Raw genomic sequence first — 25,657 nt, 5'->3', positions numbered from 1 at the left:
CCCCTAATTACGATGAACTACATACCGATATCCACTTAATTGATATTTAATTTAGATCTAATTTTAGTTTTACTTTTCCCCAAACAATCAAAGTATCATCCGCCTTAGCTTTACGAAGTAACCTTAGAAAACGGTATATCGATTCATAAGTCCCTGTGGGATCGATATCTTTTAAAACTACGCGATAGAACTGTGCACTTGCAGTTAGTACCCCAAATCGACTCATAAATTCGCGATCAAGTTTTTGGCGCCGTTGCCGGGGACTTTTATTTAGTCGATATCGTAACTCTTCTGTTACGCTGTAGAGACTAAGGTAATTTTTATTTTTCTTTTTTTTTCTTTCGTTGATTTGTATGCCACACACTCGCTCACAAGGCGAACCGTTTTACTTACGAATCAACGACATTGAACTATATCTCCGAGTCTTACGACGAATTTGGGAATATCGTGCTGCAAACAATCTTCCGCCAATCGAAGTGCCTGATCTCAAAAATCTTTTTCCTTCGCCGATACCCGAGATGGCAGAACCAGCTCGTGCTCTTCGAGATTACGCCGCTCCATCGCAAGATGAGCCGCATTCGAGTATTGCTCCACCCGCAATCGAAGCAAACAACTTCGAACTTAAACCTTCGCTGCTACAAGCAGTGCAACATAATCAATTCTCTGGAAATCCTACCGAGGATCCAAACCTTCATTTATCCGTATTTATCCAATACGCTGATACTGTTAAAGCTAATGGTGTCACTTCAGAGGCAATTCGACTTCGTCTCTTTCCTTTTTCGTTAAGAGATAAAGCTAGAAGATGGCTTTAGTCTCTTCCTTCCAACTCAGTCACCACATGGAACGAGTTGAAGAAAGTCTTTCTTGCCCGATATTTTCCTCCAAGCAAAACAGCTATGTTGAGAGCCCAGATAAATGGATTTAAACAGAAAGATAACGAGTCTCTTTTCGAAGCATGGGAAAGATACAAAGACATGATGAGACTTTGTCCACACCATGGTTTAGAGGACTGGTTAGTAATTCACACCTTCTATAATGGTCTCTTGTACAACACAAGGTTAACAATAAACGCCGCCGCAGGTGGTGTGCTTATGGATAAACCTTATGCCGATGCTTATCAACTTATCGAAAGCATGGCCCAAAATCATTATCAGTGGGGAAGCGATCGAACAATGGTAGAGAAACCTCAAACGAAAAGTGGCATGTACGAGATAAGTAGCCTTGATCATGTTAATGCAAAAGTGGATGCTCTGGCCCAGAAAATTGAAAGTTTAAATGTATCACCTCTAGCCATCGTGGTTGCCGCACTCAAAATTGCGAAGTCTGTGGAATCCAAGGTCACACTCTTGCAGACTGTCAACTCCTAACAGGAATCCAAGCAGAACAAGTGAATTATGCTCAAGGAAATCCCTACTCGCATACCTATAACTCTAACTGGAAGAACCATCCTAATTTTTCATATAAGAGTAATAATGCTTTATACGCACCAGGACAAGCTCCCAATCAAGCCCCAGCTATACCTCCGGGATATCAAAAGCCGATCCCATCTACACCTAACAATAACGTTCCTAGGAAGTCCAATTTAGAAATCATGATGGAGAACTTCATAGCTTCTCAACAACAAACCAATAAAGACTTCTTAAACCAGAATGTACACACTAGCGAACAAATTAAACAACTAGCAAGTAAAGTAGATGCCCTGGCTACCCATAACAAAATGATGGAAACACAAATCTCACAAGTAGCTCAACAACAAGCGCCTACTGCTGCCCCAACTGGTACATTTCCTGGACAACCCCAACCTAACCCGAAAAGCCACGCTCATGCAATCATATTAAGAAGTGGAACGGAAGTAGAAGGACCGTCTGATCCAAGGATGGAAAACCAAAACTCTAAAAAGTCAACTGAGGAAGAAAGTAAACCTAAGGAAAAGGAAGAGAGTAATAAGGAAACCGTAGAAAAGAAAGAACCTTATGTACCTCCACCACCATATAAACCACATATCCCTTACCCTCAAAGGCTTATTAAAACCAAAGATGCGGGCCAATTTAAAAAATTTGTTGACCTACTGAAACAATTAAACGTCACAATTCCGTTTACAGAAGGTATTACGCAGATGCCCTCATATGCTAAGTTCTTAAAAGAAATTCTTTATAATAAAAGGAAACTTGAAGATAGCGAAACCGTTACACTCACTGCTGAATGTAGCGCAATAATCCAGAATATGCCTCCAAAACTTAAGGATCCTGGTAGTTTCTCTATACCCTGTCACATAGGAAAATTTGTCATAGATAAAGCCTTATGCGATTTAGGAGCCGGTATCAGTGTTATGCCTTTATCCATATGCAAGAAACTGGAAATGGGAGAATTAAGACCAACCAAAATGTCTGTGCAACTAGCAGATCGTTCTGTTAGATATCCTGTAGGAATTCTTGAAAACGTTCCCGTGCGCATAGGACAATTCTACATTCCAACCGATTTTATAATTATGGACATTAGAGAAGATCAAGTTACACCCATTATATTGGGAAGACCATTCTTAGCAACCGCCGGTGCGATCATAGACGTAAAACGAGGACGACTCACTTTCGAAGTAGGAGAAGAGAAAATTGAGTTCATTCTTTCCAAATTTTTGAAAGCACCTGCAATAGAAGACACATGTTACTTCATGGATATCATCGATGAATGCATAAAAGAAACAAAGTTAGAGAATGACAAATTGTCTGACTATCGTGTAGAAGACAAACTTAACCAATGTTTAGCAATAACACCGGAACCTACGCAATGCCTTAAGAAACCAACCCTCGACCTGAAAACACTTCCCAAAAATCTGAGATATGAATTCCTAGACTTAGAACTTGAACGACCAGTGATAGTTAATGTAGACCTAGGAAAACTCGAAACCGAAAAACTCCTACATATCTTAAGAAAATATCCAACCGCACTAGGATACAACATCACCGATCTTAAAGGAATAAGTCCTTCTATTTGTATGCACCGCATCATGCTAGAAGAAGACTGTAAAACCTCTAGGGAACATCAGAGGAGACTAAACCCGATCCTGAGTGAGGTAGTGAAGAAGGAAGTAACAAAGTTATTAGAGGCAGGTATCATATATCCTATATCTGATAGCAAATGGGTTAGTCCTGTACACGTAGTACCAAAGAAAGGAGGTATAACAGTTATTGAAAATGAAAAAGGAGAAACTATAACCAAACGAATCGAATCGGGATGGAGAATGTGCATTGACTATAGGAAACTAAACAAAGCAACCCGAAAAGATCATTTCCCTTTACCATTCATAGACCAGATGTTAGAACGATTAGCAAAACATTCTTATTTCTGCTATCTAGACGGTTACTCAGGCTTCTTTCAAATACCAATTCATCCTGATGACCAAGAAAAGACAACATTCACATGTTCTTTTGGTACCTTCGCTTATCGACGAATGCCGTTTGGCTTGTGCAATGCTCCCGCAACCTTCCAAAGGTGAATGATGGCAATATTCGCCGATTTTCTCGAAAATATCATGGAAGTATTTATGGATGATTTTTCCGTATGCGGACAAAGCTTTGAAGAATGTCTTGAAAACCTAGAAAGAGTTCTAGAGCGATGTGTAAAAGTAAACCTAGTACTTAATTGGGAAAAATGTCACTTTATGGTACAAGAAGGAATTGTTTTAGGACACATCATATCAAATAGAGGAATTGAAGTAGACAAAGCCGAAATAGAAGTAATCGAAAACCTTCAACCTCCGAAAACTGTGAGAGAAGTACGAAGCTTCTTAGGACACGCCAGTTTTTACCGACGATTCATTAAAGATTTCTCTAAAATAACTAAACCTTTGACCGGATTATTAATGAAAGATGTTGAATTCATCTTTGACAATAAATGTTTAGAAGCATTTCAAACGCTTAAACAAGCATTGATCTCCGCACCCATAATGCAGACCCCAGATTGGAATGAACCATTCGAAATAATGTGTGACGCAAGTGATTACGCCGTGGGCGCTGTTTTAGGACAACGAAGGGATAAAAAGCTTCACGTCATATATTACGCAAGTAGAACTCTAGATGAAGCACAAATGAATTACGCCACAACCGAGAAAGAACTTCTAGCAGTAGTGTTTGCACTAGATAAATTTCGTTCTTACTTGGTCGGAGCTAAAATAATCGTTTACACTGACCACGCCGCCATTAAGTACCTCTTAACAAAAAAGGATGCTAAACCTAGACTCCTAAGGTGGATCTTGTTGCTACAAGAATTCGATCTGGAAATCAAAGATAAGAAAGGAACTGAAAACGTAGTAGCAGATCATCTCTCTAGACTCGAAAACCTGGAACCGGAAAGAACTTCGATCAACGATGATTTCTCGTACGATAAACTTATAGCTACTTTGGAAGAAAATAAAACTGATAAACAGGTAGAGCCCACCTTAGCTATATGCGTTACACCATGGTACGCTGACTTCGTCAATTATTTAGCTGCCGGAATAGTTCCACCTAATTTATCTTACCAACAAAAGAAACGATTCTTCCATGATATAAAACATTATTACTGGGATGACCCTTTACTTTTCAAAAGAGGCCCCGATGGTATTTTCCGTCGGTGTATACCTGAAGAAGAGATAGAAAATATAATCCAACACTGTCACTCCGCTCCTTATGGTGGACATGCAAGTACATCCAAGACCTCCTCCAAAATCCTACAAGCCGGTCTTTATTGGCCAAACATATGGAAGGATGTGCATGCGGCTATCAAGAAATGTGATAGATGTCAACACACAGGAAACATATCTAGACGTGACGAGATGCCACAAAAGGGCATTTTGGAAGTAGAGATTTTTGATGTGTGGGAAATAGATTTCATGGGACCTTTTCCACCTTCTTTCGGTAACAAGTACATACTCGTAGCGGTTGACTACATATCAAAATGGATTGAAGCTATAGCTTCTCCAACAAACGACACACGAGTAGTAACTAGACTCTTTAAGAATATAATATTTCCGAGATTTGGTGTCCCAAGAATAGTAGTCAATGATGGTGGATCGCATTTCATATCTAAGATACTTGAAAAACTACTGTTTAAGTATGGTGTAAGACATAGAGTAGCGACACCTTACCATCCTCAAACCAGTGGACAAGTGGCGGTGTCTAACAGAGAAATAAAACAAATATTGGAAAAAACAGTCGCAACCTCAAGGAAAGACTGGTCATCGAAACTACCGGAAGCTTTATGGGCATATCGAACCGCTTACAAAACTCCCATAGGGACAACCCCATTTAAGCTTATTTATGGAAAATCTTGCCACCTCCCGGTAGAATTAGAACATAAGGCCTACTGGGCTATTAAAAATCTAAATTTAAACTATAAGTCCGCTGGTGAAAAGCAAATTCTTGACATAAACGAATTAGAGGAACTTCGACAAGACGCCTACGAAAATGCCAGAATCTACAAAGAAAGAACGAAAAAATGGCATGACAAACGTATATCCAGAAAAATCTTCAAACAAGGCGATATGGTCCTTTTGTTCAACTCTAGGCTTAAGTTATTCCCGGGAAAACTACGATCTAGATGGTCAGGCCCTTTCCAAGTTACTAATGTTTTCCCTAGTGGAGCTGTGGAAATTAAAGGCAAATCTATGGAACCATTTATCGTAAACGGGCAGCGTCTAAAACATTATCACTATGCAGAGAACAATGAAGATTCGCAAGTCCTGCACTTAGACGTAATGCCTCCAAAATTTATAGATTATATTTGATAGTTTTTATGTCGAGCTTGCGACATTAAACAAAGCGCTTCGTGGGAGGAAACCCACAAATATTTTTATTTTTATTTCGTCTTTAATTATTCTTTTAAATTTTATTTAGTATTCATTCTTAATTTATTTTAACTTATAAAAAATTTCTTCTTTTCTTCTTTCGGCATTTGGCCAAATCCTGACTAAAACTCTTGTTTTTCTTTTCTCTAGCTAACACTAACCTGATGGGACAAATTGATCGTATGGGTATCAAATTAAGAGGGAAAGCTCAGAAACAAAAGTTTGAGGAACTAGCAGAGAGAGAGATGCTACCTAGTTTGTATGCTGATGATTGGGCAATGACTTCCCTTGGACTAAGAGAGAGTGTCCTGTATTTGCTAAGTCAAATAGGGTGGGAAACCACTCCTATCCGAAGACAATTCGTCACTTACCGGAGACTAACGCTAGAATTCCTTAGCTCCCTGATCTATCTACCCAGCCATGGAAAAGGAATAAGCAGAGGTTTCATTCAGTTCAGAATGTTCAACATGGAGTATCAATTTAACATTCAAGATTTTACCAACCTTTTAGGTTTCCCTACCTCTTTTGATACATTCACAGTGAGCCAAGAAGACCTTTTTGAATATAGAGAACTTGAACATTTTTGGGGAAGCTTGACTGAAAATGACGACCCCGAGGAACATGAGTTTCTCTCTGGGAACATACATAACCCGACCTTTCGTTATTTCCATAAGATCCTGGCCCACACCCTTTTTGGGAAGAAGTCAAATATTACTACAGTATCACGTGATGAACTCTTCATCATGTTTTGTGCTTCCCAGAACCGTCCTGTGAATGGTGCCACTTTTATGTTGGCGAACTTTGACCGCCTTATCCAAGATGGACGAGCACCAATTCAAATAGGCGGATTGATAACCATGATTGGTAATGCTATCGGATTACGTCAACCTATTCTTGACCTAAGCCCTTTTTGTGGCATTGTGACTATGAGTATACCCTTCCTCTTCAACATTATGTTTATAGCAAACCTCGGGCCTGAAGAGTTTGAGCTTATAATTAACAACCAAGTTCTTTGCCTATTCACCTTGCCTAGTCCGAGGACTAGTGTTCATAACCGCAATAACTGGCTCTACAATCTGAACGGAATACCCTCTCCTGCTAGATCTACTGAATCCATCCAGGACTATGAGATTTGTGACGACCAGATTCCTTATGCTGAGTCTGACCCTCAAACACCATCTGGTTATTATAATATTGACCCTCCTCCTCAACCCATCCCGACCGAAGAGTCGGCAATACCCGATCCTAGACATCATATGCCCGGAGATAATTATAACACCATCATTCAAGCCTTGATGTCAGAACAAGACGCCCTCAGAGAAGAGTTAGCTAACATGGGACAAGAATTTCTGGGATACATGAGCAGTATGACAAATCAATTCCACGAGTTGCTAAACGGTGTTAACTCCTTTGCTCCTCCAGCCAGAGATCATGCAAGTGGCTAGAAGTTGTTTTTCTTAGTTACTTAGTTTTAGTTTAGGCTATTTATTAATTTTGTTTCACATTATTTTTAATATTAGTATTTGTTTTCGCATGTTTGCTTTTGGTCTTCCAATGTTACATTATGATTATTTTATGAAGCTATTGCATTATTGATTTATTTTATTTTGATCTATGCAATTTCTATAATTACAAATAATGATATCCACTATATGCTAATAATTACTATGCCTGTTAAAGAAATACACATATTATGGTAGTAGAATAGCATGCAAGGAAATTTAAAAGTATCACAATAGCAAAATAAAATAAACAGAAGCAAAACAAAATAACAAAAAAATAAAATATAATAGTAAAAAAACAAATTATGAAGAACGCAAGCAGTGACCATTGCAAACTTACTGTGTGACGAGCGTCACACACACTATCACGGTCGTCACACTAAATGTCTGTGACGCCCGTAACACCTCTGTCACGAGCGTAACACCTTCAGACTAGGTGAACGTTAGTAACCGTTGGAGACACGACCGTTGCACCACCCCACTTTTTACCTTCCCCATTCATTCACCCATTTACTCACTTTTACCCACATTTATTTATTTTTCACCCACTCCCTTTCCAACTTCCAATTTTTTTTTCCTATAAATACCCACCATACCTTTCTTCATACACCACAAACCATTCTATAAAATACATTTCATTTTCTTTCCTTTTACTTCTTTCAACCCACTTACCAGTATGGCGGGAAACCAAGAATTCGGAAATATCATCTTCCGATCCGAAGATGATAATTATCAAAGGGAGCAGTTCGAGCGGTTCCAACAGCGAGGTGTCGTATCCACCAGGTATCCTGATTCAACTTGTTTACAAGAATTAGGATTACTTCAAGGTATACAATGGATGCTCCGCCTTGCTGATTTAACCTTTCTATGCACACACAATCAACCTACCTACCCATCTCTCACCTTAGAATTTTTAAGTTCTTATTCGTACAGCACTCCTACCGGTGAAGACGAGTACTTAACCGGCACCGCAACCTTCCGCATGTTTAACACCGAATACTCACTATCCCAGGATCAGCTGAGTGCCATGCTGCAGTTCCCTGTAGGAGACCGCGTCCACCCAAGAATCCCTCCGAACTCCCAGTGGCAAATAAACGTCTTCGACCTCTTTAGGAAAATATCCGGTGTGGAAACCAACAACTGGGATGTACTGCTTGCTTCGCATATACATAACCCAACCATCTGGTACTTTATCCGCATCCTGCAAAACACAGTTTTTGGTAGACCGAACAACAGCAAAGTCAACGCCAAGGAATTATTCTTCCTCCACTGCGTCTTTGCAATGGATACAAAGGTAAATGCTGCTTCTTTCTTATTTCATCATATCCGCACCCTATGTGCTAGAGGCCGCCAACCTTTCGTGATTGGAGGATTAATAACCTCCATAGCACTTGGTTTAAATCTAGGGGACCGACTCCAAAATTTAGAATCTTTGCCACCCCTATTTATGGATACCAGTTGTTGTCGCTCCAGCCGCCTAATCAAAAACAGGGTAGGCGGAGGGCACTATCTTATGATAAACAACCAAGAAGTCTCAAGCGTTGTTCTGCCCAACATTGCCCTGACAGATGTCACCAACCCCAACCGCTTCATCTACGATCTGACTGCTCCCGAAGCTACCGAGCCTTCACACGCAAACCCGACTCCAGACGAGTTTGAAGAAATGGAGCAAGGTGATCAGGTTCCTGCACAACAATCAGTCCCGCTCAACCCTTCCGATAACGCAGCTGGTCCATCCTCACGACGTCGTCGACGAAGAAGGCCAGCAACCAACGAAGACATCATGGATGCTATTGATGGTATGCAAGCGCAGAATCTCGAAATGATGCAAATGATGCGCCAGATGCAACAACAACAGGAAGAGAGAAATGCCATAACCGACCAGCGGTTCACTGAGTTGCTCAGCAGGTTTGACGACTTAGAAGTACGTCAACGATCACCAGGTCCAAGAACAAGAGGCGGCAGACAGCATTGACTTTAGTTTCTTTTTCTTTTTTCTATTTCTTTTGTTTTCCTTGAAACATTGGGGACAATGTTTCAGTTAAGTGTGTGGGGGGGGGGGGGGGGGGGGGGGGAACCTTGTTCTTTCAACCTTCCCTTTTCAAGTATGTTATTTTCCCTTTCATTGTTATTTCCTTTTCTTAAAAAATAAAATAAAATAAAATTCTTATTATTTATTCCCCTTAATTTTCTTGAGCCATAACAAAAATTTAATACACTCAATAAGTATAAAGGTTGCTTATTTTACAAAACTTGAGTAAAATTAAGACAAAAATTATTACCGACCCAACGCTCTAAACAAACCTCAACATGTTAGATCAGGAAAAGTACCTATTATATCAATCCCTTGAACTTTTAGTTTTATAGTAACCCCGAGTAGTTTATACAAGAAGTCAGCACCATCTTAATAGCAAACTACGTGGAGAGCCGATGAATATAAGTGAATGATTCCCAAAACAAAATATATATATATATATATATATATATATATATATATATATATATATATATATATATATATATATATATATATATATATATATATATATATATATATATATATATATATATATATATATCAGGAAATGCACTAATTAAGTTAGGTGATCCTTACCAGATCATTTAATCTAAAGGTTGCAGATCATACAAAAGCATTATACGAAAGATCCATTATGAGTTGGTTCAGCAGGTATCTGGTACTGAACTTGGTAGGACGGACTACGGTATAATCCCCCGTAATTTGCAATGGACTAAATAACGAAGTTATCCAACTTATGTACCAGAACTTCAAGCTAAAAAGGGGATCATAATCACTAACCGGTCACTCCACTATGTGCGCGAAACGATAAAGGGCTTAATGTGATTTCGCTAGAATGAAAACGGGTGAAATAAGAGTAAAGGAACTAGGCTAGTTATAATAGCATGACTCGAACTGGTTTGCATAAGGTGAGGTTATCTGAGGTTGTAACGGTAGTTGTTGATGTCAAGATTAAACCCAGGTTACTTCTAAACAAGGTTTACTTGCAACCTAGTACGAATTGATGTGTGTTTTGAAATTTCATCTGGCTAAATTTTTAAACGATTTCTATACTGTATCTTGCTTGAGGACAAGCAAAGGTCTAAGTATGAGGGAGTTTGATAACATGAAATAATATCACACTTTTGGACTCGATTTAATTAAATTATATTATTATTTGTTTCGATTTATTTCATTTTATTCGATATTACTTGGTATTTTTCCTCCTATTTGTCTCAGGTAACTTATTTGAAGCATAAGTGAAAAAGGAAGAAAAGGGGGTGCAAAAAGATAATGAGAAGCAAATTTCACTAAAGCCCAACCCACAATCACAAGCCAGGAGCGCTGAAGCTGTGACGACCGCCACACAAGGTGTGACGAGCGTCACGCCCTGCTACCTTGTGTTACGAGCGTAACACATGGTGTGACGAACGTCACACCCCTCTCCTATATTTTTGGCTTTTAACGCGCAACAGAGGCACGTTGAAGCCTATTCTTCCGCTTGACTCTTGGAACGTGAAGACTACTTACGGAAGGCATTTTCGGAAACCGTTACAAAAGTGGATTAATATAAATAGTTGCTTTTATCCAACCCTGAAGGCCCCCGTCTCTTTCCGCCGTGCAAGCATATTTTACAGCATTATTTTTCTGCAGCTTTCTATTTTATTAGCAATTTTTATTTCTTTCTTTTCCAGTCAATCTTTCAAGCACTTAATTAATTTTTCACACAATAGTTTCTACACCGGAGACTATTGTGTATCTTTCACTTGATCTAACCTTACGTTAGATCATAGTATTTTATTCCTTCGCTTTTATTTTCCTGTCCGATTGAAGAGTTCAAGAGCAAATCCAACCGGTCTGTGATGGAGTGTTCAAGATTGCTATTAATTATTCAGGTTCTTTAATTTATTGTTTTAATTTATATATGTTCTGCATTGCTGTTTATTTATACTGTTTGCCTGAGATGGTTTTATTTAAGCATGATGATTGTTTAGACCCGTTTAGCATGTCCGGCTAAGTATTTTAGATATCGGTATGTAAAGTAAGCGGAATGAAGGAATCAAAACTAAGTTGGTTTAATTTCATTTAAAAATAAATTCACCTTTTTTATGGTCTCAATTTACAGGGTTAATCCCAAAGTTTTTGTACGAGAGTAAAAGACATAAAGAAGTTAAAATCAATAGAACGAAAGTTTGAGTTTTTAACTGGACAGTGTAAATTGGACATTAATTCTAAATCAGGGAGAAAGCAATTTTTAGAGTTAATTAAATTCTAATCTTTTTCAAAAAGTATTTTTAAAGGTTAAATGTGAGGACGAGAGTTAAGCATTTAAGTTTAATTATATAATCTAAGTCAATAGAGCGTGAGTTTGAGACGAGGGTGTTTAAACGGTTAGTGTTTTCTTAAAAAAGGTTTCTATAGATTCTGTTGTTTTCAAAAAGTGATTTTGGACTTAACTAATAAGTGACAGCTACGTTAATATAAAGTCATGGTTTATTCAACAGAGCGAGAGTTTGAGAAAAGGCTTTTAATCAATAGTGTCTACTGAAAAGATTTATTTTAAAACCAAGAAACCAACGAAGATTTGATCCCCTAATTACGACGAACTACATACCGATATCCACTTAATTGATATTTAATTTAGATCTAATTTTAGTTTTACTTTTCCCCCAAACAATCAAAGTATCATCTGCCTTAGCTTTACGAAGTAACCTTAGAAAACGGTATATCGATTCATAAGTCCCTGTGGGATCGATATCTTTTAAAACTACGCGATAGAACTGTGCACTTGCAGTTAGTACCCCAAATCGACTCATAAAGTCGCGATCATTCAACAAGTATGCACCTACTGGTTGAAGAGCAGATGGTTTTAGGCGTCAAACAAAGAGATACTATTGTTTGGAACCTACTCCTGACCTGGAAGAGGAGACATCTGTGTGTGCTAAAGTGACAAGGGTAGGGTCAACTGTGTGTGTGCTCAAGAAGGTCACTTTTAGAAGTATGATCTCTAGAAGATGAGCTGGTTGAGATGTGACATTGTGCAATTTCCTGCTGTTTGTCCTATTCCTGTAGATTGATCAGGGTTGGATAGTTGTTCTCTGGAGTACTATGTTGTGTGGGAAGACAAGCCCTCTGGATGTTAGAAGTCAATAATGGGGTAACCCGATTGCTATTTCATTTAAGAGGATTGGAACCATGAATCTTGTTATTCAAACACCACGATCAGAAGTGGCAGTTCTTTCAAGGAGTGAGAATATGAAGATTCAGAGTCTGGTTGAGGTTGTATGCTCTGGAAATGCATATCTACTATTGAGTGGTGTAGTTTTTTTTTCACTAGTACTTATGGTCAGCTGGAGTCTGATTGGTGTGATTGGAGTATGTATAGGTATAACTCATAGAGTTAGTGCCATTGGTAGGGATGGTGTATGTCATGTTGAGACATTTGTGTACAATGCATGGATATTGGTGTGGAGTTTCCATGCTTGTTAATTTGAGGGGGAGCTTTGATTAACCCCCTCACGTTTGGTCAGCCTAGGGTCTGGTTGGCTGTTGACCTGTGTCACATGGGTTCTGGTTGTTGTGTGACACATTTGCAAGGAAGGATTCATCTCTCTCATTCCTAAGGGTGAATCTAATCTGGAAAGATTCTCAAAACTATTGAGGTGCTTGCAAGTAGAAGATCTTGACACAAGAAGAGTATTTTCAAAGTATTCTTATGGTGGAAGTATCTGAAAGGATAATTGGCAAAGGATTTAAGATCAATGTCTACTTGTGCCAAGTACAAGTATTTAATTGATTATCCTTGGAGCTCCAAATAACTGATGTTCTTAAAGATGTTGGAACATCTCATCTTCAAGATTCTGTGCAGAATCACAGGAAGGATAGTACATTGGTTTATGATCTATCTCTTTGGTAGCAGCAAGAGCATATGATCTCTGAAAAGGTTTCCTGGCAAGAAACATGTTCATCCTTGGTGTGTACAAGAAGAAGAAGACATCATAGTCTTGATGGTGGTTACTTGGATCAGTTTATTTCTGATCTAGGTAAGGAAGTGCATTGGCTAATGCACACTGTGGAGTTAAGAACAAGTGGCAACATTCTTAACATCATGGAAACAACTTTGCTTTAGGAAGTGGAATCCTTGGTACAGCTGAAGGGTTAGTCTCTAACTGGTCCTTCTGAAGACTCATGCATCAGAGTGTCTGATGTCTTTGGAGAAGAAGTAGGGATTCATCAGGGTGTGAGCTTGGATGACTTAACTGCAAACCTGCAGGATGGAGGTTGTTTACTCAAACTTGGTTCCACAATCAAGTCTATGAGAGCATTGGACTCTTGTTCTGTGTAGGGAGGAAGTTCTTTCAAGTGGCAGAAGAAGGAGCTGAATTCAACAGCTAAATGTTAAAACACAATGTTGTGAAATTTGGTTCAACATCAGAATCTTAGTTGGTGAAGTGGCACATCAACTTAAGATAGAAGGGTCTACAGAGTTGTAGATTGGGTACTTCAAAAAGGTCGTTCTCATTGCAGTTCTTTGGAGTTGCTGGATGGAGAAGATGTTACATGTTCATGTCTTAGAGAATCTAAGTTCTGTTTAACATGTAGCTTGAAGTTCAAGTCTCACTTGGAAGGTCAGCATATCTTTGGGAGAAGTCTGATAAACTTGGAGAGGTCAAAAAGTGGCATTGGACTTTTTCATATGAGGATTCATGAAGGAGGTAATCAACCAGTGGCAGTTGGTCTATCTCAGAAGTGAGTACGAAGAATCAAGATGATCAACATCTGGCAACTGATTATTCTTGAGAAAAGTCTGAGACAAATTACTTTTGAGCAGAAAAGTAGTAAGTTGAAGACAAAAAGAGATGTTTTCTATTCATCTCTTGGAGCTTGTGGTAGGAGTTCTGAGCTATCTATGGAAGATTATCTCTTGTAATGGGATGAGAATGTATATGTCCCAAGTTCTGTCTAGGCTCTTGTGGATCAAGCCAATAACTCAGTGATATCTGAAGAGTATCAGATGGAGTTATGTTGTGAAGGATGTCCTAACTCATGTTAGAACATTTTGTGAAGTGGTTCTCTGTTCTGGTTAGAAGAGAGATTGACACAGAGTGTGGATGTGTTCAGCTAAGAGGGTTGAACAGAGGGTGTGCTCTTGAAGACATGAAGATGCGTCTTATGTTTTCCATTCATCAAGTGGTCTGGGTTCTCTTTGAATCAGGAAGTATGTGCAGGTCCAACTGTGGGGTGTTGGATATGTTCATGTGTGATCTCCAAGTTCAAGAGGAGAGTTGGTTGCTCATGACAGGGGGAGTTCTGTCCTTGTGCTGCAAGTAATCATCAAGCTTGTGGTCAATGTGTTCTCAGATAACAAGCTATGGCACCTTGTTAGTTATTGAGATGATGTGGTGAGTATCAAGGCTGAGTGAGTAGAAGAATGTCTGACCGGATGTCATGACATTGCCTTGGACAATATTGTTATTTCCCTCTAAAACTCACAGTCATGAGGAAATATAGATGTGATGTGTCTAATATGGTTGATATATTAGGACAAGCCTGAATGTTACAACTGTGTGGTTCAGGGGGAGTAACCACCTACTGTTGTTTGTGATTTGGATGTAGTGATGCCAGATGTCAAGCTCCTACTGGAGGTACGAAAGTGGTCTAAGGAAATAATGATAGGAAGAATACAGGCAAAAGCCGTATTGAATGTTAAGACATCGCGTGCAACGTGTCTGACTGTATATATGGAATAATCTTCATGCACTGGAATTTTTATTTCGGAAAAGAAACAGTCAAGAGCTATAAAAGGTATTCAAAGATAGTCTGCGATTTTGTTGGTGATTCTCTGTCTGTTTCTCAGCAAATATTAATGAATCTTGACCAAACATTTATTCCTACCGTTAATTCCTAAGCTCGGGCTGGACTATTTAAAGGATGTATCAACACTCCTCTTCTCACAAGAGAAACACTTCATTCCCTCTAAACCATGGGGTATGTTAAGGTTTGGGCAAACTGCGCCTGGATCTGGTTTTGTGAGGGGTTCATTTACAAATGTTTAGCTAAAAAGGGGGAGAGAAATATAGTCCTGAGAATGTACCAGAAGCAAGTAAAATGTGGTAGCAAGCAGAAGTTGGCTTCAAGCACAGAAGTCACCAACTGGGCATATCACTTGTGTCTTGTGATCTGAGTTAAGAGGACAGTTGTGTCTTGTGATCTGAGTTACACTATCTATATACTCAGCATTACATATTCTTCAGGAAGCTCTACCGTTGAGGGGAAGGGTTCTGATGCAACTGATTCTTGTACCTCTACGTCCTCATGTACACCAACTCTGGTGTTTGTGGTGGTGGAGACAATGACAGAGATGAAGAGCATACCCATATTGGGATGTATTGTCCAGTGTAATATTTATTTGTTTTAGCTAAAATTTTCCAAAGGGGGAGATTGTTAATACCTTAGGATTGGCATAAACTGTGTAAAACAAATAATGTAATCATCTCTGTTGTTTTAATATGTTGGGTTGAAGAAGTTCAACATCTGGACCAACATGTCATGTACGATGTCACGATATCATGTCTGTGACATCGTACATGTGTAGAAAACTGAATTAATTAATTCAGTATATATTCTGGGATTAGTGAGGATATTTGGTGAATATCCTAACTCCCATGTGGAGGTCTTAAAGACTCAATCAGAATATATATAGGCTCCAAATATGGAGATATATATGGAGAGATTTTAGGATTGAAGACCTTATTTGTAGCAGAAATTTTCTGCTGGCTTTGTAACAGCAAAGAAGAAGTTTGCTGCGATTTCTGAAGGCCCAAATCCAGTTGGGTGATTAGGTTATAAATAGCAAATTGTAACCTAGTTTTTGTAAGCCTCTTAGAATGAAAAATTAGGGGTGTGTGTGAGGTAAACCTCCCAACCTGTGGGAAGGTTACCATGTGTTTCTCAGTGTTCAAAGCTGAGAGTATTTGTAACTCAAAGCCTGTAGGTAAGAGTTGTTTGTTCTTGAATGAAGTTGTGAAGCAAGTTCAAGTTGTTTTAACATTACATTGCATTTGTAGTGATAGGAATGGAAACTGGAGGTTTCTATTTAGGAGTTCCTAGGTATAGATTGCATTGGGTAGGGATTAAGTGAAGAGTTGTAAACAGGGGAGTTTAACTCTGAATTAATACTGCTGATAGTGGATCTTCTTCCTGGCTTGGTATGCCCCCAGAGTAGGTGATGTTGCACCGAACTGGGTTAACAATTTCCTGTGTTTGTTTACCTTCTGCATGTTATAATCCTGTCTGCCATAACTCAGCTTGTATTTCAGTCTGCTTATCAAGATAATAACAGACCTGGTACATAGCCTTCTGTTTGAATGTCAATCAGAATGTTTTGACATTCGTCATTAACAACATATACTGAATAATAGGCAGGTTGGTTTGTCTGCTTCAGTTCAGTATTTATTTCAGTTTGGCTATCAAGAGGATAACAGACCTGGGCAAAGGATCATTGTGAAACTGTCAAACTGGATGTCTTGACAGTTAGTCATGTATGCTGATACTGAAGTAGAGACTGGTTAGTCTATTGCAGTACAACAAATTTAACACAGTCGGTTTTCAGGGACATAACTGAATCAGCATGAGGTTTATGTCTGGTTGTAAAACTGAATGTTGTAACATTCATTCCTGACAGCATGTGCTGAATTGTAGGATGATTAGTTTTTCTGTTTCAGTAATTTTCTCAGGCTAAAATCCAGGAAACTAACAACTGAACTACATGTAATGAACCTAACAAATAGCCTATTTGTTAACACCCTAATAAGTGGAAATTAGATTAACTTGTTCAACCTTTATTTTAGGAAATACAAGTACAAGGTCAGCAAACTGGATTAATGTAACAGATGATGTCCAAATCACTATTGAGACATCTTGCTGATAACTGTGTAGGAAAACAACAAAAGTTAGAGCTATGGTTGCTCTCTACTGAGTCTTTCTACCAGATGCACAGAACTAGGTGTTCCTCCATTCTAGGGTGACATAGAAGCAGATGTCGTGACATCTGTGTACATGTGTATATTAGTACAGGGTTTAAATTGTATAACCGTCTTGCTGTATTGTGACAATGTTGGATCAGATGTCATGACTTGGAGTAGAACATCTGAATTCTGACTATGCCAGAATTTTAATTTTAATCCAACAAAAGTCAAATCAACCTTGACCAAGGCCCAAACAAATAGTCAAACATCATAAGACCATAAAAATGGCTCAACATAATTTTTACACAATTAATCAATTAAAAATCAAATTAAAAATACATTAAAATACAAATTAGTTTGGTCAAAACCTAAAACCTCTTCAAAACACCAAATAAATGGCCAAGAGATTTATCCTAGGTCAAACAAGGTCAAAGGATCTTAGACAAAAAATTTCATGAGTTTTGAAAAGTCAAAAGTATTTTTAAACAATTAAAAATATGCACCAAAACATTTAATTCATGAAAAATATCAAAATTAATCCAAAAAATAATTTTAATTCAGAAAATGAAAGAGGAAAATATTTAAAGATTTTTGGTGAAAGTACCATATTTTTGGATTAAAAATGAAATTATTATAAATTAGACAAAATAAAGAAATTAAATAAAAAATCAGAAAATACAAAAAATACAAGGGCCATCAGATCTCTCTCATTAATTGAGGTGGCATATCTTATGGCCATGCGCGCGCTATCTATGATGCACCTCAGTGAAAGCATCACACGCGTGGTAATCACAATGGAAGGCTGAGATTAAAATGTTTGAACATGATCCAATGGCTTTGGACACGCCAACACATCACCGGAGCCCTAGCTCCGGTCTTCTTCTCCGATGGACCTCACCGGAATGGTCCACCACCAACCACCACTAAAATGAAAAACAAGGATATGGATTTAAAGAAAAAATGCCTAGGAGCTCGAATCTGGCCTCAATTTTCTCCAATTCCAAGTATATAAAAAGATACATGGATTTGAATTTTGAGGATCATGAACTGAGTTGCTTCGATTTGACCTTAAAGCAACACAATCTTGTTGCCTATAATGGTAGGACTTCTGCCATCCAAAAATCACAAAGAATAGTGAATAACTGAGGGAGAATCGAAGAGATAAAAATTCTAAAAAATTACCTTTGAAGGAGCTTCAACCTTGCTTGATCTTGATCCAATTGTGCTTGCCTTGACTTCAGAAGCTTGCAGGAAGAGATTAAGATCAAAGAGAGGCTTGGACTCTTGGAGTTTCAATCTCAAAATAGAATGAGATTTGAAGCTCGATTTTCCAATTAAAACCTTCAAGATTATCCTTTAATGGTTAGGGTTTGGATTTCAGGTTCAAAGCTTGGGCATGAGGTCCTTAATTCTGAGCCATGAGGGTTGTATTTATAGGCAATGTGATTAATTTCCACACACTTCCAAATTTTGCCAAATTTAGCAATTTTCATTGCATGCTTGCATGGGCGTGTGATAGGCCTATCAAGTGATGTATTCAGGTCCAAAATTGCTTCTAAATCATGCTGAAATCATGTCATGTGGCCATGCATTTGAGTTTAAAATGTGAAGGTGAAAATCATCCAATTGGTCCCTTGAAAAGAACCCATGCGCAAGTCCTTCATTATTTAGCCAAATGAGGTGATCTTGGACTTTTTGGAAAGGTGCGGTCAAGGGGAACAACTTTCATGTTGAACACTTTTCCATTTGAAGCTTGAATAATGATGAATTTTGAGGTGGAGGTTTGGAAAATCAAACATATTTGAAAATTTTCTAAGTACCAAGTCAAATGTTCACTTCTTCTACCTTGAATAACTTTTGTTATGGACTTCAAACGGAAAATGTTCCTTCATAAAAATTGTAGCTCTTTCAAACCTATTAAATATGGTCACAAATTTGACCTCATTTGGATTTGGCATGAAGGAGTTATGCATTTTAGAAGTTGAGGAAAATCACTTGTTCAATTGTAATGGCCCAAAATGACCTATAATGTTTCCTCTTGACACATGCATTTTCAAGTTGAATTTGAAATTATTCCAAAGATAAAAGTTGAAAAGGACATCGTGAGTTTAATCATGGAACTTGAATGACTTTCATCTCATAAAAATTGAGCAAGTTATGGTCTTTGGAAGTTGACCTCCTAACTAGGGTTCACACAAAATGACCTATAATCTTTCACCATAAAAAATGAATTTTCAAGCAAAACTAGCTCTTGACTTCAACATGAAAGTTGTTTGGAATGTCATAAGGAGTAAAGTTTCTCTTGGAATCATTTTCATATGACAAAAATTGTAGGATATAGGATCTAGGGAACCCCAGTTTTGACCAGTTGACTTTCTCTGGTCAACCACCATGAACCAACTTGCAAACTTGAAGTTCTATTAATATCTTGGACTCATGTAGGATCATATATGTATAGTATGATGTAATATGAAGTATACCTTGAAATATTTGATCAACTGATGAAGAAACTTGTTGAGGAAGTCACACAAGATACCCAGATGAATTAGGGCTTCCAAGGCAAACAAGCTTCAAACTCTTGATGAATTCTTGATCAAAATGATATGTAAAGATCATGGGGATCCATATATGATGTCTAAAACAAATTTAAACTATATCTTGATTAGTCTCCTTATATTGAGGGTCTTAAACCCTAGATATGAGAATGATGGAGCATGGGTGAACACAGACACTACCTACAAAAGTAACAAACTATATGTTGACGTATTTTTTGGTATTTTGGTTAGTAAACAATGAAAAACAAAGTATGATACAATCAAATGTGCTTGGTGATCTATCCCAATGCAAACCTAATAAATGATGGGTAACGAGGATGCCAAAGTGTGATCCCAAAGCCAATGCGTGTGATGAGATAACATGAGGGATATTAGGGTCAAAATTAGGCTCTTACAGCTGCCCCTATTTAAGGACATTCTAACTGAGGATGTGAAGGTTAAAATATTCGTATCAACTCAATAAAATGGACTTAAATAACAACATATAGAAACAAATTTTGGTCCCTAAGATACCTTATAATGCATATGATATGAATGTTAAAATAATCTTTGTGGGCAAAATGCTGCCACAAAAGAAAAGAATCCGGAGAGACTAAAAGTCCATAGGAGCATAATTCATTTCAAAAGGAAAACTCACTGGGTAGACAGAGACTCTGGGGGGATAAAAAGTTGTGCGTAGGCCAGGCTACGACTTGAAAACTGCTGGAGACACGAGAGGAATTCCATGAAAATAAATCAATGGAAGGACTCGGTTGGGGATAAAGGGAAAATCTGCAGGGGAAACGGGTAAATTAGAACAAAACTGAAATAATCAAACCAAACAGGGGATTGGCGATTTCACTGGGGAAATACGCATTCAAACTCAATTGGGGAAAAATTAACTTCAACACAGGAGTACCATAAGTATATTATCTATTACCGGTTACTGGGTAGGAAGATAATGTACTCTGATAGAGGGACATCCGTTACTGATTAGGGTAAACATATCAAGGATGACTCGCTGAGAAAAAGGAGGTGTATTCGTTACCGGTTACTGGGTAAGAATAGACTGCTGAGGGAAAATAGGATTTATGACTACCTGTTACTGGGCAGAAGACCAAAGAGAGAATATCCATCACCGATTAAAATGAACATATCAAGGATAAACTCAAAGGAAAAATATCCACCATCGATTAGGATGAACATATCAAGGATAGACTACCAGGGAAAAATAGGAATTATATCTATTAAATTACTGGATAGAATACCGAAGAGAGAATATCCGTCACCGGCTAGGATGAACATATCAAGGATAGACTCAGTAGAGGAAAACAAGATTTACAACTACTAGTTACTGGGCAGAAGATCGAAAAGAGGAGAAAATTCGTCATCGGTTAAGATGAACGTATCAAGGATTAACTCTCTGGGGAATAAAATAGGGATTACAACTACCTTTTTACTGGGTAGAATACCACAAAGGGAGAATATCCGTCATCGGTTAGGATGAACATATCAAGGATAAACTACCAGGGTAAACGTAAAAACGAATCCACTAGAGAAAGTAAAGGAAGTAGATTACTTCTACCGGGTATTGGGAAAAAGTAAAGTACTCAAAAATCGAGAAGAACATTACCAGTTACTAGATAATAGATTCTTAAGGGACCAAAAGCATCTTTCTAGGTAAGAACTAGAGAGAAACGGTCACACAAGGACTCAACCCAAATGAGGATATAACTCAAGGGGAGTGGTTCCATCCAGATAATTAACTAGGGAGGAAACTGAAATAATAATCATCCAAGAGGAAATAACTCAGTGGGGGAAACGAGAAAGGTTAAATTCTTTCTGCTTAATGGACTGACACTCTACCATTGAAGGAGGACAGGCACACCAAACCTGTATGGGGAAATAATATCACTATAGCAAGGAATCAGAATAATAAAATCAAATGCAATAACAAATGCATAATGAAACATCTGATGTTGTATTTTATGAATGAATATGTATGTATATGTTTGATGATTATGCTGACAAAACCATCACAAAGGATACAAATATCACAGATTTGAATCACCACTGTAATACTCGGCTAATCTCAGCAAGATGGGAACACCAACTGGAGAAAAGACTATTAGGGATGAACACAAATAATCTGGATTTGAATATCTCGATCCTGGCTGGGGAAAGAGAAAAGATCTGCTGAGGATCGAAGTTGTCAACCCTACGGGGAATTTTAGGTCAATACCATATCAAATGGGAGACAACCTCGCGGGGGACCAAGTCAAATACTGCTCAGAATCAATACTTCCGTATCTGAAGGTGAACTCTGCCGGGGAGTACAAGAGATAAAACTCTGCATGGAAGATCCATACAAACTGCTGAGGATGTAAGCCTTCAACTCAGCTAGGAAAATTTGCAAAAGGGACCAATCACCAACTCCACTCTACTGGGGAATAAATGATGAACTGCTTGGGTGGAATCACCAAACTAACCGCTTGAGGAAAACCAACAAGGCTTCGCATGTCAAGACTTACCTGTTCTCAGACTGTTGTTGATATTCCTTACTGAAATTGATTGCTTTTAAAATAATTGCTTTCATTATTCTTAAGAAAATGATTTTAATTTATTAATTCCTTTCAAAATTATCATCACAAAAATTCAATTTTATTTAGCTGAAATAAATAAGAATAGAAACAATTGGATAAAAAGCTCAACTTTATTTAATAGAATGGTAGTTTGTAAATGACAAGACTCCATAGATCTTTACAAAAAGTTGAAAAATGGTATTTTACATGGAAAATGGGCTACATTGAACACAATGATCACTAATCCTTCTACCAACTTCAGTATCCGCTGTGCTCTTGGCTTCGGTTAAGAATGACGAATCAGAACCGAATGACTTGCCCAAAACTGCTCCAATGATTAGGACCAACCAAATGTAGGTACTTGCCATAATCCCTAATTTTTTCCTAGATTTCCCCAAGGCGGGGTACTTAATCTAGCGGGATAAATTTCTATTTTATGTCTCTAACTTTTGCCTGGATCGCCCTTTCGGGTTTTCAATCCACCGAGACGCTCATTTTTGCCTAAGTCGCCCTTTCAGGTTTTCAACTTAGCGAGTTGTTCTTTTCTTTTTAGGCAAAGTATTTCTTGACTGCACTGACGTTTACAGGACGAGTGAACTCTTCACCATCCATGGTTGTAAGAATCAAAGCACCACCTAAAAAGGCTCTTTTCACAACATATGGGCCTTCATAATTAGGAGTCCATTTTCCCATAGCATCAGGTTTGAAAGACAAAATCTTCTTGAGAATGAGGTCACCTTCTTTGAACACACGAGGCCTGACCTTCTTATCAAATGCCTTCTTCATTCGTTACCGATATAACTGACCATGACACATGGCAGTCAGTCTCTTCTCTTCAATTAAATTCAATTGATCATATCTGGTCTGGCACCATTGAACTTCAGTCAACTTGGCTACCATTAAAACACAAAATGATGGGATCTCAACATCTACTGGGAGCACAACTTCTATACCATAAATTAGAGAGAAAGGGGTTGCCCATGTTGAAGTGCAGACAAATGTACGGTACCCATGCAGAGCAAACATGAGCATCTCATGCCAATCTTTATATGTCACAACAATCTTCTGAATGAGCTTCTTGATGTTCTTATTTGCAGCTTCAACAACCCCATTCATCTTAGGTCTGTAAGGAGAAGAATTATGATGTGCAATCTTGAAGACTTTCTAAAGAGCTTCCATCATATTATTGTTCAAGTTCAATCCATTATCAGTAATGATCTTACTCGGCACACCATAACAGCATATAATCTGATTCTTGATAAACCTTACAACAACTTGCTTGGTTACATTCGCATATGATGCTGCTTCAACCCACTTTGTGAAGTAATCAATGTAAGAACAAAGTTGGTTCTACAATATATCTCTAAGATTTTGATGATAACAAAAGATGAAACAAAAATGGTACTCTAACAAGAATTTTTCTTAGTGTGCAGGACTCTGATCAAACATCAGATAGAGAATTACATCAGATACAAAATATTCGATTATCAGATACTACTTAGAAAGAATGTGTCCATAAGGCTCTGATTCTGATCAACGCAGATACCAGCGCAACATAAAGAAGTCAGAAACTCTGATAAAAGAATTCTGAATCCAGACTCTGAATCTGAAGAAGTCTAGAGCATTGAGAAACTCTGATATGGTCAGACATAATCAACCTCTAAAGACAAACTCTGATTTATCAAGACTCTGATGCAGACTCACAAGTTCAGAATGTGTAACCGAAAAGAAATCTTAATTTGGAAAGAAAGTATTTCGAGAAGGGAATAATGAGGCGTGCAAAACTGTTTTAGAAAGAAACAAGGAGAGTAATGACATTAATCACTCTTCAATGACCAAGATCCTATCATCACTCCAATGGTCTTTCTCAATGACTATATAAAGGAAGGAATACCTGACAAGAAGACACACATGAGACACACAAGAAAACGAAAACTCTCAATTTCATTATTATCTTTCACGAGCTGCTGCTCTTATGTGAAAAGCTATTGTTCTTACAATTCTGTAATTCTTGCTTGTTTGTTAGAAGCACATTACATTACAATTTATACTTTTGCTTAAAATACTTCCTCAAGTGACTCTGTGTAGTCTGAATACTTGAGAGAGCTAAGGGATTATTCTCTTAGACGATTAGTTGTGTAATCTTTCAAAATTAGTGGATTAAGTCCTTTTTGAAGGCGAAATCACCTTGGCCGGGTGGACTGGAGTAGCTTTGAATTTCAAGCGAACCAGTATAAAATTCTATGTCATTTCCTTTTTATTTTGTGTGTGTCTGATTTCTGAAAAAGTTTTTATTTCCCAAACAATTCAAACCCCATTTCTTGTTTTTCTCAACCTTCAATCAATAGCCACCAGAAAAAAACGATGTTCCTTTGAAGCTTTGGGATCAATCATGCCAATCATATCGATTCCCCACATGGAGAAGGTCCATGGAGAGGAAATGACATTCAACAGTGTCGGAGGAACATGAATTTTATCTACATAAACTTGACACTTGTGGCATTTCTTCACAAACTTGCAACAGTCAGATTCCATTGTCAGCCAATAGTAACCTGCTCTCAACATCTTCTTTGCCATAACATGTCCATTAGAATGAGTACCAAAGGAACCTTCATGGGCTTCAGTCATCAATAAGTTTGCTTCGTGTCTATCCACGCATCTGAGCAAAACCATATCGAAGTTTCTTCTATAAAGCACATCACCATTCAGGTAGAAGTTGCCAACTAATCTTCTCAAAGTCTTCTTATCTTTTAAAGATTCCCCATCCGGGTAAATTTCACTTTGGAGGAAACACTTGATATCAAAATACCAAGGCTATTCATCTTTGACCTCTTCAACAACAAACACATGAGCTGGCCTATCAAGATGCATCATAGTCAAATTGGGAACTTCATTCCAAAATTTCACCATAATCATTGAAGTCAACATTGCAAGAGCATCTGCCATCCGATTTTCATCTCGAGGGATATGATGAAACTCAACCTTTGTAAAGAAAGTTGAAATTCTCCTCGCATAGTCTCTATATGGTATCAAACCGGGTTGATTCGTCTCCCATTCACCTTTGATATGATTCACAACCAAAGCTGAATCTCCATAGACGTCAAGATACTTGATTTTGAGATCAATGGCCTCTTCAAGCCCCATAATGCAAACTTCATACTCATCCATATTATTTGTACACTTGAAAGTCAATCTAGTTGTAAACGGAAAATGAGTGCCTTGAGGAGTAATAAT

The 25,657-nt window shown here is 38.0% G+C and overlaps 1 non-coding gene across 1 annotated transcript; it reads right to left on the bottom strand.

Annotated features, from left to right (window-relative positions):
- Window positions 1-896: 896 nt before the first annotated feature.
- Window positions 897-1,003, bottom strand: LOC127088455 (small nucleolar RNA R71). Its single transcript, XR_007790290.1, has one exon. It is a non-coding gene; the product is annotated as a small nucleolar RNA R71 (small nucleolar RNA).
- Between the last annotated feature and the right edge of the window lie 24,654 nt (window positions 1,004-25,657).

The sequence above is a fragment of the Lathyrus oleraceus genome, chromosome 5 (assembly GCF_024323335.1).
Source record: "Lathyrus oleraceus cultivar Zhongwan6 chromosome 5, CAAS_Psat_ZW6_1.0, whole genome shotgun sequence".
NCBI lineage: Eukaryota > Viridiplantae > Streptophyta > Magnoliopsida > Fabales > Fabaceae > Lathyrus > Lathyrus oleraceus.
This window is presented reverse-complemented; position numbering and strand designations above follow the sequence as displayed.